At 44.5% G+C, this 11,310-nt stretch overlaps 1 pseudogene; it reads left to right on the forward strand.

Moving 5' to 3' along the window:
• The first annotated feature begins 361 nt into the window (after positions 1-361).
• Positions 362-3,744, forward strand: LOC147642794 (uncharacterized; annotated as a pseudogene).
• The last annotated feature ends 7,566 nt before the right edge of the window (positions 3,745-11,310 follow it).

Below are 11,310 nucleotides of genomic sequence, written 5' to 3' on the forward strand. Positions count from 1 at the left end.
TTTTGTGGTTTTCTAGCTTATTTCTTTTTTTGTATAAAAAGGAAAGCTAAAGTTTCTTTTCTTTGATTGTTGTTTTTATGTAGCGCATTTGACCAAGCTAGAGGAATATTTTTTTTAAGTTATCTGCCTTTGCTAACACTGGTCGCCGCATTTCAGCTATTTTTTAGCTAATTTATTTGTTTCTTTTGTTTTTTTTACTATTGTACCAGTGAGGGCGGAGTTTCAATTTTTTTTTTTCGAATTGAGATTTAGACTGGGTTGCTCATCCTAGTCCAGGCCTTGTCGCAGTGTTTTTTTTTCGTATTCTGGTTGAGCAGTGCGTCAGTCAGGCGGTCTCCTTTTCGTCAGGCCCTAATTGAGCATGCCCATAGAGGGAAAGTCGAAACCGACATCTGCGCCAGGAAAGGAATCCAAAACCGACCCATCCACTCCAGTACCGCCTCGCGCTAGGCCAACACCCAAGTCAGTCAGTCCGAAAGGAAGAACCGTATTGTCGGGATCTCCAGGAAGGGAGCTTCCGTCGCCAAGTTCAAAGACCACTCCCCGGATTGTAATTTCCCGTCCATTGGCGAAAGCATCCAGCGAATCGTCGCTGGCAGTTAAGCCTGAGATCCCCTCCACTTCCGGGAGTGAATTCCTAAGGGTGACACGCGCGGTCAGCAAAAAGATGGCATCCTCCGACCAGCCAACGGCAGCGACCGCAGCTTTGCACAAGCTTATTGCGGTCAGCGATCGCGTAAGCCTCTTTGTGTGGAGGCTCTTCAATTCCTTGAAGGACCTGCCCGATCTAGGCCAAGAGACCATCTTTGTGTGGGTGCTAACGGGGCCGATCTCCAGTATGCAGGCCAGCCGAGTCGCATCCTTCACGACTCAGGTTCGCCATGATCATAATAATTCATTGGACACCCTTCTCAGCAAGTTCTGGGAGGTGGAGGATCTTCCAATGGAGAAAGGAGAGTCCGAGTCTTATTGTGAGACTAATTTTATTCGAACTACGAAAAGAGACGCAAGCGGGAGGTACGTGGTCACGCTCCCATTCTGCGACCCTGAAAACTCCGGATCCAATCTGGGATATTCAAGGCCCATTGCGTTGGCTCAGTTTCTTCGAAACGAGAATCGTTTAAAAAGAGACTTTTCCCTAAAAGAGCAATATGACAGCGTGAGTCAGGAATATCTGGATCTGGGTCATATGAAGGAAGTTTCACCGACTCATAGTTCTCCTACCTATTACCTTCCACATCATGCAGTACTGAAGCCCGAGAGCACCACGACAAAGCTTCGCGTTGTATTTAACGCCTCCAGTCCGTCTGCAAATGGAACCAGCTTAAATGATATTCTTCATGCTGGCCCAGTCCTGCAATCCGATTTGACTATCCAGATTTTAAAGTGGCGGTACTTTCAATACGTATTTAGTGCAGACATCACAAAAATGTACCGTCAAATCTGGGTCGATCCGAAGCATACGCCATTTCAAAGGATTCTGTTCCGAAATAAGGAAGGGGATATCCGAGACTTCGAGCTGCAAACGGTTACCTTCGGGGTCAACTGCGCGCCCTTCCTCGCCATTCGAGTGCTAAAAAAGCTGGCAGAGGATGTCCAAGGGCTATTTCCAAAAGCCAGTCGAATTCTTAATCAAAACATGTACGTCGATGACGTCTTGGCAGGAGCAAACTCCCTTAAGGAAGCCCAAATCTCAATCCAAGAGTTGCAAGAGGCTCTTAACTCCGCGGGTTTCCCATTAAGGAAGTGGACTGCCAACCACAGGTCCATTTTGGAGAATATTCCAGTCGAGCACATCCTTCATAGCGAGTTCCACGACATCGATGCCGAAACTACGGCCAAGACCCTCGGTATTCGTTGGAAGGCAAGGTCCGACGAATTTTATATCGTCCCTCCAGAAATAGCACTGGAAACCTCCTACACCAAGCGCGAGGTGTTATCCCAAATTACGAGGTTGTTTGATCCGGCCGGATGGCTCGCTCCGTTCATAGTGCGCTCCAAGGTTTTCATGCAAGAAATTTGGCTGCAAGATCTGGGCTGGGACGATACGCTTTCTATCGAAATGAGTCAGAGATGGCGATCGTTCCTCCTGGAGTATTCCGACCTCAGCCAGATCCGGGTTCCATGATGGGTCCGGTACCAGCCCGATATAAAGGTTGAGTACCATGGCTTCTGCGATGCGTCCCAAAAGGCTTTTGGAACGGCTATTTACGTGCGCGTCGAGTTTGGGCACGAAACCTTCGCAGCCCTCCTTACGGCCAAGACACGAGTCGCTCCAGTAAAGACCGTGTCCCTTCCCAGGCTTTGCGGTATCCTTCCCAAGCTTTGCGGTACCGTTCTGTTGACCGACATGGTGGCAACGATTCTTCCACATATGCCGACTGCCAGCTCCGACGTACGCTTCTGGACCGATTCCACGATCGTGCTGGCCTGGTTACGAAAGCCTGCTTGCAACTGGACCACGTTTGTGGCCAACAGAGTTGCCAAGATAACCCAGGCAATACCAGTCGACTGCTGGGCACACGTTCGATCCGAACAGAACTCCGCCGATTTAGCTAGACGAGGCGTGTCCCTACACGAGCTAGCGGACAGTCAACTGTGGTGGCATGGACCTGAGTGGCTGCAAAGGCCACAAGAGCTATGGCCAGTGCAGAGCGATGTGCATCCGAACACAGAGCTAGAGCAGCGGGCGGTCAGGGTGCATTTTAGTAAGGCCCCCTCTGACGAGTTTCTGGAACGCTTCTCTACGATTCTTCAAGAGCTGCCGCAAGGGCTCAATTTCTCACACTTCACGACTCACAAGTGAAGAAATACGAGAGGCAGAACGAGCGCTGATCTCCATTGCGCAGCGTAGAGCATACGGCCAAGAGTACAAGTGTTTGCGAGAGAAACTGCCCCTTCCAGTGGCATCTTCAATTTTGAACTTATATCCGTTCATTGACCGACACGGTCTTCTAAGGGCATGTGGGCGCGTCACGGCGTCAAAAGCTCTGCAGTACGATGAGCGACATCCGATCCTTCTGCCCTACGACTGTAGGCTGGCCCGCCTTCTCATTCAGTTGACTCACCAGATTACGCTCCACGGCGGCAGTCAATTGATTGTGCGCCTGATCGGATCAAAGTATTGGATTCCGAAGATCAAGAATCTTGTCAAGGCTGTGGTGATTCTGTGTAAAGTGTGCACAATATATAAGAAAAGACTTCAAACACAGCTGATGGGCGACCTTCCGAGAGACCGAGTCTCCTTCTCCAGGCCCTTTACCTACACGGGCATTGATTATGCTGGCCCTTTCGAAATCAAAAATTATACTGGGAGAGCATGTCTCGTTACCAAGGGATTCGTGTGTGTATTCGTGTGTTTCTCTACTAAGGCTATCCATTTGGAACCCGCATCCGATCTTACAACCGAGAAGTTCCTAGCAGCCTTTGCTCGTTTCGTAGCTAGGCGCGGTTGTCCTCAGCGGGTCCACTCGGACAATGGTAAGACCTTTGTGGGGGCAGCAGGTGTGTTATCAAGGGACTTCCTACAGCTCGTCCAAGAGTCCGTAAATGCAGCATACAGTCTTCAAGGACTAGTTTGGCGTTTTATACCACCAGGGGCTCCACACATGGGGGGTCTGTGGGAAGCCGGGGTGAAAAGTTTCAAAGCCCTTTTCTAAAAATCCACGGCTACCCGCAAGTACACATTCGAGGAGCTAGCGACGCTTCTTGCGAAGATCGAAGCTTGCCTCAATTCTAGACCCCTCTCCCCCATGTCCGAAGATCCATCCGATTTGCTGGCTCTCACACCAGGCCATTTCCTAATTGGAGGGCCGTTGCTTTCCACGGCTGAGCCCGAGATAAAAGGCGAAGCAAAATCGATGGCAACATTTGAAGGCCCAACACCAGCAGTTGAGTGCACGATGGAAAGAGGAGTATTTAAAAGAGCTCCACAATCGCAACAATTGGCAATTTCCGACCACGAATCTCAAAATAGACGATATGGTAGTCGTCAAGGATGACAATCTGCCACCGAACGAGTGGCGGCTAGGGAGAATCGTTTCGGTTTGTCCGGGCGCTGACGGCCGAGTTCGAGTGGTGGAGATCCGTACGGAGCGCGGCACAATAAAACGGCCCGTCCACAAGGTCATCCGCCTCCCTGGGGAGAGTAAAGTCCCCTACGTGTCCAACGATGAAAATTTTTCCGTTTCCAACCACATGACCGACTCCCATTAAAGTTTTTATTTTTCGTTTCCCCGCAGAACAACTCGACATCATGGTGCCGCGTCCTCGAACCGCCGAAACCCTGGACATCAGACGTTCACGAGGTATGAACTCCTACCGCTGCCGAGGAATCCATCCTCTTCGAAAGTGCAAGAGGTTTCTAAAACTGAGCACTGAAAAGCGCCTTCGAGCAGTACTTGTTTATCAAACTGCTCGAACTGCCTCGCCCACCAACATTCAGAAGGAACGTGTCGCAGCATAGATGGCTGCAAAAAGTGTGGCGAGAGCTGCTGCATCTGCACGAAAAGCCGCCGTGTTCATCGCCACCAGCACCTCCTTCGAAACGCACGGCGCGCCCGCATGCTCCGCGTCGGGCGAGGGAGCCGCGGCCGTCCGTGCTGACCGTCTCCAGGTCTCCGTCGCCAGCCATCGAGGCAACCCATCCTGCGGCCTCCTCGTCGGTGGCAGCGTTGCTGCACCAGAAGGTCGTTCATGTGCTCCCGACGGCCTGCGTCGTGCTTGATACCGGGAAGACGACCTTCGAGATGGGGGCCATGATTGACCCGTGCATGGCGGTCAGCTCTATTGACCGGTCGCTGGCGGCGGCGTATAGACTACCCAGGAGAAGACGAGGTCTGCTCGGCGACCATCCGGTCCCGGACCGGCAGTTTCAGCCTCGAGGTGATTTTGAGGCTCGATCCCAGCCTCAAGATCAGCACCCCTACACGGACTCTGAGCGACGCCACCCGGGCAAAATTTGATAACATCCGTCTGGCGGATCCCTTGTTCCATCGCCCAGCGACAATTTCCCTCGTGTTAGGATCTGACTTTTATCCAAAGCTGATCCAACCGGGGTTCCTGAAATTGGACGAGGGATTGCCCGTCGCCCAGAGCACCGTATTTGGATGGACCGTCTCCGGAGCATGCCGAGAGGCCTAACGCGGTCTTGCGTGCGCAAGGGGGGGGAGAATGTTCGCGCCACAAGGGCGCTTAATTTCGAGCAACAGTGTGGAAGCACGAGCTTTCGCTCCCAGCAGCCCTTGAGCGGGGCTTTAGATTTAATTGGAAACGAAGTGTCTAATAAAACGAACCAAATTGAAGCCAACTACTCTTTTTATTGTGGAGAAAACATAATGTGGAACAACACCAACAACAACACTGAATCAACTCTACCAACGAACAAGGAGGAATTACTGGCTGACGACGGCTAAGGATTTTTTTGGACACCATCCGCCCACTCCATTTCATGTTCTTTTAAATGGTTGAAATTTGCGGCATCTCTAGTTTTAGTTTTGCCGTACCAAATTTCTTAACCGCCTCATATTGGACGTTGTTCACCATGACTCTGCATTTACTAAATGCGATTAATGCTGACCCATTCAGGGTTCTGTCCTGTCCACAGTCTGTTTGCACTCTTATATTTTCTCCGTTGAAAATTGCGATGTAGTCCCCCTCTGGTTCGAAGATCCTGGTTACGAGCCCGGCATCCCTCGTCTCACAATCCGCTCCCTTCCCGCTAATCAGGCTTTTAAGACATTCTTCATTAATTTGATTTACAATTTTGTCATTCTTACAAATATACAAATTTCTTATCTTCTGACACTTATCTTTATAATAGTACATTTCTTCTTTACTGTTTACTACATATTCTGGTGCAATTATAAATTCTGTTTTATTCATCGGTAATGGTACCATTCTCTGTAAGTAGTATTCTCCTTCTTTAAACATCGGTAATCTTATCGAGAATATTATATCTGTGTTATTCATTATTGTTCTTAGCTCTAAAAATTCATACATATGTTCTTCTGATACAATCTGCATTCCCTGCTCCTCTAACTCATTATGCATCTAGCTGTTTTCTGTTTATCGTAAATAAATTTCGAGATTAGCCCAATCTTTGCTAATAATAAACTTTCGGCTAATTCGTTCAAATTTAGCCCTACCATATCTATTGTTATCGCAATTCTATCGATATATTCTGTCCTATAAATTCTCTTGTCTTCCTCTACAAACGTCTTGCTGATTCCATTCTTGTAATTGTTAATAAATGTCGTTACTCTACTTTGCTCATCGTTCATATATTCTTAAACATTATTGTGAATCTAGCTCCTGTCCTTTCTGGCGAACTAAAATTCTCCTTCAATCTCCTTTCTTTTTCCTTCATCTTTCTTATTTCCTCCTCTAACCATTCTGCGTCTTCCGCGTCCAAGTTCCCTGTTATGAATTTAACGACGGATCATAATCCATTGATTAGTCCCCTTGCTTTCCTCTTTCTGGGGCATATTGCCTCTAATCTGGTCTTGATCATCTGTTATTTGTTTTGCAAAACCTTAACAAGGTCCCTTGTTTCCGAGTTTTCAACTACCTCTGTGAGTGTCTGTTCTAACTGTTCTATTGCCTCTTGATATTCTTGTAATTTTACTATGTGTACAAATGTTTTATGAGTTTGTATTATTTATGCGGCTCCTAGGTTTATTTACGATAGTGGTTCTTCTCCTAGCAATGGCCGGATCTCGAGTTTCCTTTCTGCGGTCATGATCCTTGGCCACCTGGAACTATTTATTGTCCATTGGGTTTAGTTAACTTTCTAATTTTTTTCTTTATGAATTTTTAGTGGTTTAGTTGAGGTTAGTGTGAGACCGTTGTCATTCACCACCTTGTGTTTTGAAAAACGAGGAGTTAATTTATCCCTCCTGTTCTTCTTCCTAAATATAGCATCTCCCGGTTGTATTGGGTTTGGGCTTTGTCTGTCTACATTCGCTGCCTCTATTCTTTTGCTCTTTTTCTGGTGAACTTTTTCCTTAATTTTTGGATACAGCTCCGCTTGGAACGCATTAATTTTCTGTAAATAATCGTGCTCATTGTTAAAGAACACGTTATTTAGGAAGTTATGCGTTCTCCTTGTGAATAACTCCTGCGGTGTTAATTTCGTTGCTGAATGAATGGAATTATTAAAAGTTATAAATGCCTCATCTAGGACTTCCTCATGTCTGATTTCCAGTTTGTTTTTCTTCTTAGTCTTATTTATTAGCCTATATATTTCTGTAATCGTCGAGTTCAGGCTTTCGACCGTAGAATTGCTCGACGATTGCTGAAAGGATGCCGTGCGTAGCTCTAGTTCGTACTGCCTACAAGTTTTTTAACAAGTTGGAAGAGAGTTCCACTCCTTGGTCAGAGACTATCTTTTTAGGCACCCCGAATAAGGCCATGAAACTTTTTACTGCCTTAAGTGCAACAACTCCAACATTTGACCTCTTTCTCTCTTGATGAGCCCTAGTAATTGATCTACTGCTCCTATAAATCCGTCTAACTTTGCCGAGTCTTCATCATACTTAGGGATAATCTCTACCAGGTCTATCACCTTGATAGCTTTTAATACATTGGTACCGGCCTACTTTCTTCTGTCATAACCTTCTGTATGTACTGTTCTTGGCTATCTTCCTATTCCTACTTCTTCGCGAATATTTGTATGTGTGATTGCCTAGTCGTGTGCCTATTATAATGGTATAGTGTATTTAGTGTCTATAGGGTGTACTTAAACTCTATAATGTGTACTTAGTTTCTATAATGTGTACTTCGTTAAATGGTTGTTAATTTGTTATTCATTTCTTCTTCTCCGTGTGATGGAATGGAGTTCTGTAATTACTTTAAATTAAGTATTTCTTCTCTGATATTGATAAAAATGTAACAACAATGAGCTTCAATTGGGTTTTTTACTTGTTAATTTGTTTATTCTTATTATATCTTGTGTTTATATACATTTGTATTTATTTATTATTTGCTATATGTAACTTGTTTACTCTTATATTCCCAACATTTGTTATTTATTATTATTAATCTTCCTCTTCTAGCATTTCCTTGTTTCTGTTCTAATTTCCTTCTTCAATCATTGTCGCTTTCCTTTTTCTTGATCACCTCAATTTTACTATATACCATCTAGTCCTTGTTACCCCGGCATGCTGAAGCTAGCTGGGTAGATGTGCGATACAGCATCCCATTATTTATTTATTTTATTTTTTTTTTTATTATTATTTATATCTTCCTTTATTTATTATTTTCCCATCCCATTCTCATGCTAGGCGGCCGCCCTGTGCCGTACAATGCGCCGCCTAATACATGCTAATGGGTACTCGTATTTAATTAATTTAATAATTTACTCCATCGAATTAGTACCTCCCCTTGCTATTCTGTGCTGTACAGTTCACAGCCTAATACAAGTGAAGACCCAACCGATACCAATTATTAATATTATTATTTAACTTTCTCTCATTTTCATGTTAAACGGCCGCCATGTGCGATATAGTGCACCGTCCAATACATTTCAATGCAGAAATTAATTTATTCTTCGACTTTTATTCTTTTCCACGCATTGCTCTTCTCCTACATCGACGTTCTAATCTCTGTCTACGACCACACGACTGTTGCCGATCATGTACGAGCACCATTATTAGCCCATACAGTAACTTCTCTGCAGTACCGCGTGTCATCAATACGCCACTGTCATCAACATGTCATCAACGCGCCGACTGCGACTTCTACAACGAAGCTCTGCCCACGATACAGTTACGGGAGTAGTCTATACGGCAGTCGTCGGCAGTACCATGGCCCTGCCGTTGAGAAATTTGTCGATAAAACATCGATGAATTGTTGATGAAACATCGATGAATTGATGATGAATTTGTTGATCATCGATTAATTGTTGATGAATTTTTATTGATGACAGCCTAGGACATGCCCATGTTAAATAAATCAACAGTTTGTATGGCCTGTCATCGATGAAAAATCAACCGCACCCTCTTGACTGTTGATGAAACGTTGATGAATTACTGATGACAGGTAATAAAGGGTAGGTAATCAGAAATATTTTCCTTACCAGCTTTATAAATAACCTCGAACTTAAAAGCTTGGAAACGTAAAAGCCAGCACCCCCTTGACTGTTGATGAAACGTTGATGAATTACTGATGACAGGTATTGCAGGGTTCGGATCTTTTACAACATAACCATTCGTCGTCCGCCAACATTCGCTGTACTTTATTAGATTACATTTTTCCACTCTATTGCACAATTCACTCTACTCACTCTTACATAATAAGAATAATTATATTGCTGCCAATTCCAGTCATCCTTCGCCGTCTCAGATCCTTTCTTGAGCTTCCTTGGTAGAATCTGTCCTTTGCCGAAGGGCTACCAACTGCGCCCGTTATAAGTAATAAAGGTTCGTAATGGAATATTCTGGGTGATTTCCCGACCCGATTAGTTTCGGATACAAATTCAGAATGAATTCTTTATTTAAACCTTAAAATTAGTGTTTACAATAATCTGCTGACCTAGCGGGATGGATTGAAACCGGACCGGATGCATGTGTAGGGCTCGGCTTCGCAGTGGCCCCGATGTTTCGTTTGGTTGGCAACTTAGTTGCCAATAAATGCTTGGCCTCTAGTTACTTGCCAACCGCAGGGGCTTAGGTGGGGGACCGCCGAGGGAATGTGCTGAGGCGGTAACTCGCGCTTCCCAGGTTGCACAGAGATCATCGTTGCTAACGTGCACCAGGTACTAGCAGCCAGGGAAGAGCATCTCCCAAATAATCTTATATTCTCTATTGTTCTCGCGACCTTGTTAGTGCTGGTTACCATGCAAGGGTCCCGTATGTTAATATTGGCCATACCACCGTTGTGTAGACTCATATTATGATCTCTAAGTGTAGCCCCCCCCCCCCCCATTTGTTTCGGAAAGTTAAATTTTTTTTAGGCAACTAATTTTTTTTTAACATTGTCAGGAATACTGCGCTCGGGCCCGTGCTTTGGTATTTGCCAAACGAATCTACTGCCCATTGGATTCGCTCAGTTGATATTCGCTTTAAAAAAATTCGCTCGCAGTAAAATTTTTCCAGGTAACTCTCTTGCCTTTGTATACGATTTTTATATTCTTCTTTCGTATTATAATTCCAGTCAGAAGTTTGCAATGCAGTGAAGGAGTCATCTCCTTCAACAGCCGAGTCGATCTAGCCGTGACCGTCTGTCCCTTTCTACGCAAACTAGTCTCTCAGTTTTTAAGCTATCTGAATGAAACTTTGCAGTTAGTCTTTTATATACTACCCTCATATATATGTCGAAATGAGCCGGATTGGACGACTATATCATATAGCTGCCATAGGAAGAATCGGAAAATTTGTATAACAAGTATAACTTTTTTAGTTTTTAACAGATTTTTATTAAATTTAAGATTTAGCCTATCATATTATTCTACAAATTTGTGTAAGATTTTACTATATACTACTACTATAATATAGCTGCAATACAATCGATAGTTAGATATTGAGGAAAATGCAAAACTGTGAATGTAAAACTGTAAATATAATATCTAAAGGTGAATGAATTGAAAACAGGCATTACTTAATTTTTTTTTAAATAAATATATATAATTTCTATTTTACTACTTCCTAGTGATCAAAGTTCTATCTGCAATGGTATATAAACTTCGGCGTGACGAAGTTAGCCTCCTTTCTTGTTTTTTATGCTTTTCATGCTTTCTTATATGGTTCCTACATCCTGGTCGCTTAGCTTGTATTAAAGGACTTCCGCTCTCTTCTGAGATCGCTCAGTTCCTTTGTCCAATACAGTTGATACTGCTTGAATGAAACCTTGCATGTCTCTTGAAAGGCCTCCTTGTCGAGTGCCTCTGAAGGGGATTGTACCAGTATCTTTCTGTTCTAGAATTTTTAGTGTACAATTTTGGCCAATCTGTTTCATGGGGTCGGTGCCGATAAATCTTTGAAAACATAGCTCTGGTCCAAGAAGGAGTGTTGTATCGACACACTCTAGTTCTCAACCCTGAAATTGCCATGGTCAGATCTAACACTTTATCCCAATCTTGAACTACCTTTCTTACATATTGAAACGTAAAAAAAAAATACTACTATCAAGAAGAGTCTTGTCTTTATCATTTTCAAGCATCCCCAGAGCCGGTTCCTCGGGTTCCCGTCGCACCTGAGCAAATTGGTCAGCTTGCCTACTCAGGCGGGCTAGTTAGTCATCGGCCGAAGCGATCAATACTACGCTCCCATTCGCTACCACGAATTTGGCCACTGCTACATCCACAGTCCTGAT

This window comes from Drosophila serrata, unplaced genomic scaffold, assembly GCF_035046125.1.
Source record: "Drosophila serrata isolate PLE 108 unplaced genomic scaffold, ASM3504612v1 contig_355, whole genome shotgun sequence".
Taxonomy (NCBI): domain Eukaryota; kingdom Metazoa; phylum Arthropoda; class Insecta; order Diptera; family Drosophilidae; genus Drosophila; species Drosophila serrata.